Source organism: Elephas maximus, chromosome X, assembly GCF_024166365.1.
Source record: "Elephas maximus indicus isolate mEleMax1 chromosome X, mEleMax1 primary haplotype, whole genome shotgun sequence".
NCBI classification, from domain to species: domain Eukaryota; kingdom Metazoa; phylum Chordata; class Mammalia; order Proboscidea; family Elephantidae; genus Elephas; species Elephas maximus.
This window is the reverse complement of record NC_064846.1, coordinates 175,988,660-175,994,837: the sequence shown is the minus strand read 5'-3', so window position 1 is coordinate 175,994,837 and position 6,178 is coordinate 175,988,660.

Here is a 6,178-nt window from a genome sequence, read left to right as displayed (position 1 = left end):
AACTCTCTTTACCTTGGATCAGGGAGGTGACCTGAGTAAGGGTGGTGTTATAATCCCACCCTAATCCTCTTTAACATAAAGTTACAATCATAAAATGGAGGACAACCACACAATACTGGGAATCACGGCCCAGCCAAGTTAATACACAGATTTTGGGGGGCACGCGATTCAATCCATGACACTGGGAGAAGGGGGCTGGTCTGCTTTGTAACTTCTCTGCTGTGATCTGCTTTGAAACTACTTAGAAGCCCTGGTGGTACAATGGTTAAGAGCCTGGTTACTAACCGAAATGTTGGTGGTTCAAACCTACTCAGCAGCATTTTGGGAGAAAGACCCGGCCATCTGCTCTTCAAAGATCACTGGCTAGGAAACCCTGTGGGCAGTTCTACTCTTGTCACATGGGGTCGCTGTGAATTGAATATTGACTTGACAGCACCTAACAGCAACAAGAGTCTGTAATTATCCCAAAATAAAAAGTAAAAAAAAAAAAAAGAGAGAGAGAATAAAGAAATATGAAAAAATGCATGTGATGTTTAACTTGATTGTCAGCCATACAAAGTAGTGTCTTTAATTCTCCATTTTTCTGTCATTTCTGATACTTTTAAGGAATAATAATTTAAACCTAACCAGATGATCTGCCACTGTACAAATAAACAGCTGTAACTGTTTTGCACTATGCATATTTGCTTAATTTTCTCTTTAGAGATTTTTTTAGTGTGCAAAATAATTTGACATCTTTCTTCACAGTTTATTTTTTATTGAGCAATAAAAGTTCGGAATCCAAATTAATCATGGACTCCTTCAGGGTATTGTTTATTACCACCTGTGATGCCTAAAACAAACTTTCTCGACTTCCCCTTGTTGAGTCTTCCCTTTGCTCTCAGATCAAGGCAATTCTTTGCAGTTTTGTTCTCTCTCCTCCAGAAGAAGCTTTGTTTTGCACTTGCTATTCAATATGAGAGTTGCTGAATGGTACAAATGGTCAAACACTTGACTGCTAACCTAAAGGTTGGAGGTTTGAGTCCACCCAGAGGCACCTTGGAAGAGAGCCCTGGCAATCTACATCCAAAAACACCAGCCATTGAAAATCCTATTGAGCAGAGTTCTACGCAGACACACTTGGGGTCTCCGTGAGTTGGAGATGACCCCATAACAACTTTTTTTTTTTTTTTAATTCATGCTGTGTGCGTGTGTGATCCGCCTTAAATACTGGAGACACATTAATATAACTGTGTTTGCCCCAACTAATTTTAACTCCCTAATTAATTTCCTGATATAAGAATTTCGCATGATGCAGCTGTCTAGAAATTAAAATGGGGGGAACATTTAAATGCTCCATTAACATAGATTTTCATTGGTTCATAATAGCAACACATGACAAGCACAAACCTATTTCTTCAGTGTAGAAACATTTTGGGAGCTTAGTTTCTTCGTATCACTTCTAAGAAGCACACACATGAGAGAAACAGAGCCTTAGTGAGTTTTTATTTAATGTTCTAGAGGAAGCCCTTATACATAGCTCGCTAAAGGAGACCTGGTGGTGGAGTGGCTAAAAAGCTCAGCCGCTAACTGAAAGGTTGGCGGGTCAACCCAGCAGCCACTTTGCAGGAGAAGAATGTGGCAGTCTGCTTATGCCAGGATTTAGATCTCAGAAACCCTGTGGGGCAGTTCTACTCTGTCCTGTACGGTCACTATGAGTCAGAATCGACTCGATGGCAATGTATATATTTTTTTTAATATCTCCAATAACAAATAATGTGCAAAAATCCTTGTAACGGAAATAGAAACTGTTGTTACTTTATTTCTGATTAGCTGTCTTGTGCAATTAGGCAGTACAATAGAATTCTATTTAGACCACTAATAACTCTGTGCCTCTCTCCGTGGGTTTTAATTGGAAAACTAACTACTTCTCAGATGATTGTTGCTGTCCAAAATATATGAGTTCACGGTTGACGCTTCTGTTAAAATTTAAAAGCATTATGGCTTTTACTTTTTCACTGAAGGACAGATTTTTTTTTTTCTTTTACATTTGCAGAATAAAAATTAATGATCAACTGGTAAATTTTACTTAACCAAATTAACATATTTTAGTAGAAGTTAAAGTCTTATTCTAGTAGTTATTTAGCAGTGTGTTGTTGCTAGCTATTCCTTATGAAGCAGGTATGATTCATAAAAACACACTACACTACTAGGTTAAATATGTAGCTTTCTTACGTTTATTATAAAGACAAGTTTTCTAAGTGATCACTTGGTATTATATTTAAGTGCCTGTTTGCATGGTTTCAGTACCAAAACAGTGAAGGTTCTCAGAAGGGTAAGCATGTGTCCTGTTGTGATCCATAAGGTTTTTATTGGCTGATTTTCAGAGGTAGATTGCCAGGCCTTTCTTCCTAGTCCATCTTAGTCTGGGAAAGTCCACTGAAATCTGTCCACCACGGGTGACCCTGCTGGTATTTGACACACCAGTTTTGCAGCATCTTAGCAACATGCAAGTCCCCACAGTACGACACACTGACAAATGGGTGGTATCTAGTTCATAACCAAACAACAAAACTGGTTCTGTGGACTAGCTCCTGATTCATTGCCACCCTATAGGGCAGAGTAGAACTGTCCCATAGGGTTTCCAAGGCTATAATCTTTATGCAAGCAGACTGCCACATCCCACGGAGTGGCTGCTAGGTAGGTACGAACCATCGAACTCCTGGTTAGTAGCCAAGAGGTTTAACCACCTTGTAACCAGGAATTTTCAGTTACTAACCACACCGAATTCAGAGAATGCTGGAGAATATTGGAAGGAATATGTGTAAGAAATTCAAAAGCCATGACGCAGGAGGCAATGATCCCATGGCACTAAAAACACCTAGCTGCTGCCCGCCGGCACTTTGATGTCCGATCCCTTTGATTCCTGAGACTTCTCGACAGCTGGGAACGATTCAGCATCAAGCAGCTGAGTATTTCCCAGGACCCACAAAGTCCTTGAGACAGAGTCTTTATTTCCCCAGAGACTTGTCTTCCTGGGCCGTGTCCAGGATAAGATGACTGATATCCCCTAACCAGAAAAATAATTTAGTGTTCCCGGTTGTTCGTGCGTAAGGTACACAGAAGTGCAGGGAAAGATGAAAGGAAGCAACAAGGAGTCACTGAGGTGCAGCAGGTAGCCAGGAAATCACAAAACCTCAGAAGACCTGTTAATAGGTGCTGTTGAGTCAGTTTGACTCATAGCGACCCCATGTACAATAGAGCGAAACACTGCCCGGTCCTGCGCCATCCTTACAATCGTTGTTATGCTTGAGCCCATTGTTGCAGCCACTGTGGCAATCCACCTCATTGAGGGTCTTTGTCTATTTCACTGACCCTCTACTTAACCAACCATGATGTCCTTCTCCAGGGACTGGTCCTTCCTGATACTAAAAACCCACTGCTGTGGAGTCAATTCTGACTCATAGCGTCCGTACATACAACAGAAAAAAAAGCTACCTGGTCCTGGACCATCCTCAGAACAATAGGTAAGTTTGAGCCCATTGTTGTAGCCACTGTGTCAGTTTATCTTGTTAAGATCCTCAATTTCTCATTTTCTCCCAATGGGAATAGAGAACACACATGGGTGGCCAATGAGCATATTGGGAAGTGTTAAAGATTTTAAAAATGAGATTGATTTTAAAAGGAAGCTGCCTTAGTTATCTAGCGCTGCTGTAACAGAAATACCCCAAGGGAGTGGCTTTATAGAACAGAAATTTATTTTCTCATGGTTTAGGAGGCTTGAAGTCAGAATTCAGGGTGCTGGTTCTAGGGGAAGTCTCACTCTCTGTTGGCCCTGGGGGAAGGTCCTTGTCTCTCTCAGCCTCTGTTCCTGGTTCCTTGGTGATCTCCACGTGGCATCTGTCTTCCCCCATCTGTGCTTGCTTCTATGTCTAATCTGCTCTTTTTACATCATAGCAGTCATTAGGTTTAAGATACATTTATGCCGATACAGCCTCATTAACATAACAAAGAAAACCCTATTCCCCAGAGAGGTGACAGTCGCAGGTATAGGGGTTAGGATTCCAACACATATTTTGGGAGAGAACACAATTCAGTCCATGACAGAAACTAATCAAACCTTCCATACTGGAAAAAAAAAAAAAAAAAAAGATTAGGCAGGATATTCGGGGCGGGGGAGGAAGAAATGCAGTTTAAGAGAAAAAACAACCAAGTCAGTTTCATGCTAAACTCTAGCCTCAGAAGAAAACCTCAGGGAATCCACCCAAGATATAAAAAACCAATAACCCATTGCTGTGTCGAGTTGATTCTGACTCATGGCAACCCTATAGGACACAGTAGAACTGCCCCACAGGGTTTCCAAGGAGCTCCTGGTAGATTGGAACTGCCAAACCTGCGGTTAGCAGCTTAGCTCTTGACCACTGTGCCACCAGCCAACATATATCAGGGATAAATACCACCACGCGTCTGTCAGTTTGTCCTACTGTGGTCGCTTGTGTGTTGTGATACTGGAAACTTCATCACCAATATTTCAAATGCCAGCAGGGTCACCCTTGGTGAACAGGCTTCAGCGGAGCTTCTAGACTAAAGAACTTCTACCATTTGACATCAAATATTTTCTTTCTTCTAAGTCCCCCGGATATAAGTTTTCAGCAGCACAATATGCTTGGAGACAACAAGACCAGTGATAAATTCCTATCCATTTCACACCTGTTCAAAAAGCCTTTTTTTGTCCTAAATTTTATGTTCTGAAGGACAGGTGGTTAATGCTGGCACCAATTTCTCTGAGCTGGTTTCTCCACAGTGTGGTTATCTGCAACTACAATCTGTCACAGCTCAAGAATTGTAAATGTCTTGTGGTGTGTTAATTTAGCCTGCACAGTCAGAAAAAATGGTCCTCTGTGGTTTTGTTAACAGATGTGATCCAGCTTTGGGAAGCGTCTACTGATCTATGAAGCTCAGTGTTTTGGACATCGATCCTCAGAAGCTGGATAACCTCGGTGCTCACAAGTCCTTCTTCATGTTGACATCAAGTCTTCCGCCAGCAAACAGGAGAAATTAGCTCTGCTTTCTGGCTATGTCCTCTTTCAATTTACAGCTGCTCGCCCATAAATTCAGCAATCCAGTCTTTGCCAATTATGCGTCTCTCTTTTTGCCTCCTATACTTTACAATAAGCTAGGAGTCTGAGATTACAATCTGTACTGCACTTTCTTAAAGCCTGCTATCTTACTTGTGTCCATTTTGTCTCCCAAATATCTCTCACAAACTCTTCATCATTGATGTACTCATCACAATGGTCTTCACCCATCATCTCCTTGTCTTCTAGTTAGATAGCTAGGTAGACAGATGGATAGATGATGGGTGGATGGATAGAAGGGTGGGTGGGTGAATGGGTGGGTGGGTAGGTGGATGGATGGATAGATAGAGAAAGAGAGACAGACAGACAGATAGACTGACATGTAGATGGATAGATGGATGAATACATGGGTGGGAGGATGGGTGGGTAGGTGGGTGGATGGATGAATGGATACATGGATGGATGAATGGATACATGGATGGATGGATGGATAGATGGATGGATGGATGGATGGATGGATGGATGGATGGATGGATGGATGGATGGATGGATGGATGGATGGATGGATGGATGGATGGATGGATGGATGGGTGGGTGGAATCATTTGGCATCATTTTGAAAACCGTCAGATGCTGAGGCAAGAGCGTGACCTCTCATTTCTAACAGTGGCTGTTGACGCCTGTACGGCTTGAAACCAGAGAAGAGAAAACGGTGGTAGAAGTGGTGAGTTTGACATTTGCAGTTAATCGTGATTAAATTCAGAGCCACTGAATATGGCTTTTTCAGTTGAGAGGGCAGATGGATGGATGGATGGATGAATGAAGAGATGATAGACAGACAGATAGACAGGCAGATAAATAGATAGAAAGACAGATGCTGTCCAGTAGACAGGAGGGTGAGAATGGCTGCACAACTCAAAGAATGTAATCAATGTCACTGAATTGTACATGTAGGAACTTGAATGGGTGTACATTTTGCTGTGTATGTTCTTGATAACAACAAAATAAGTAAAATAAAAGAAAAATTACCAGTAGGCATATTAAAACAAGTAAAACGAAAATGGGTGAAAATAACTTTAACATCTTTTATTTAACATGTTGTTAGGTGCTGTCCAGGCAGCT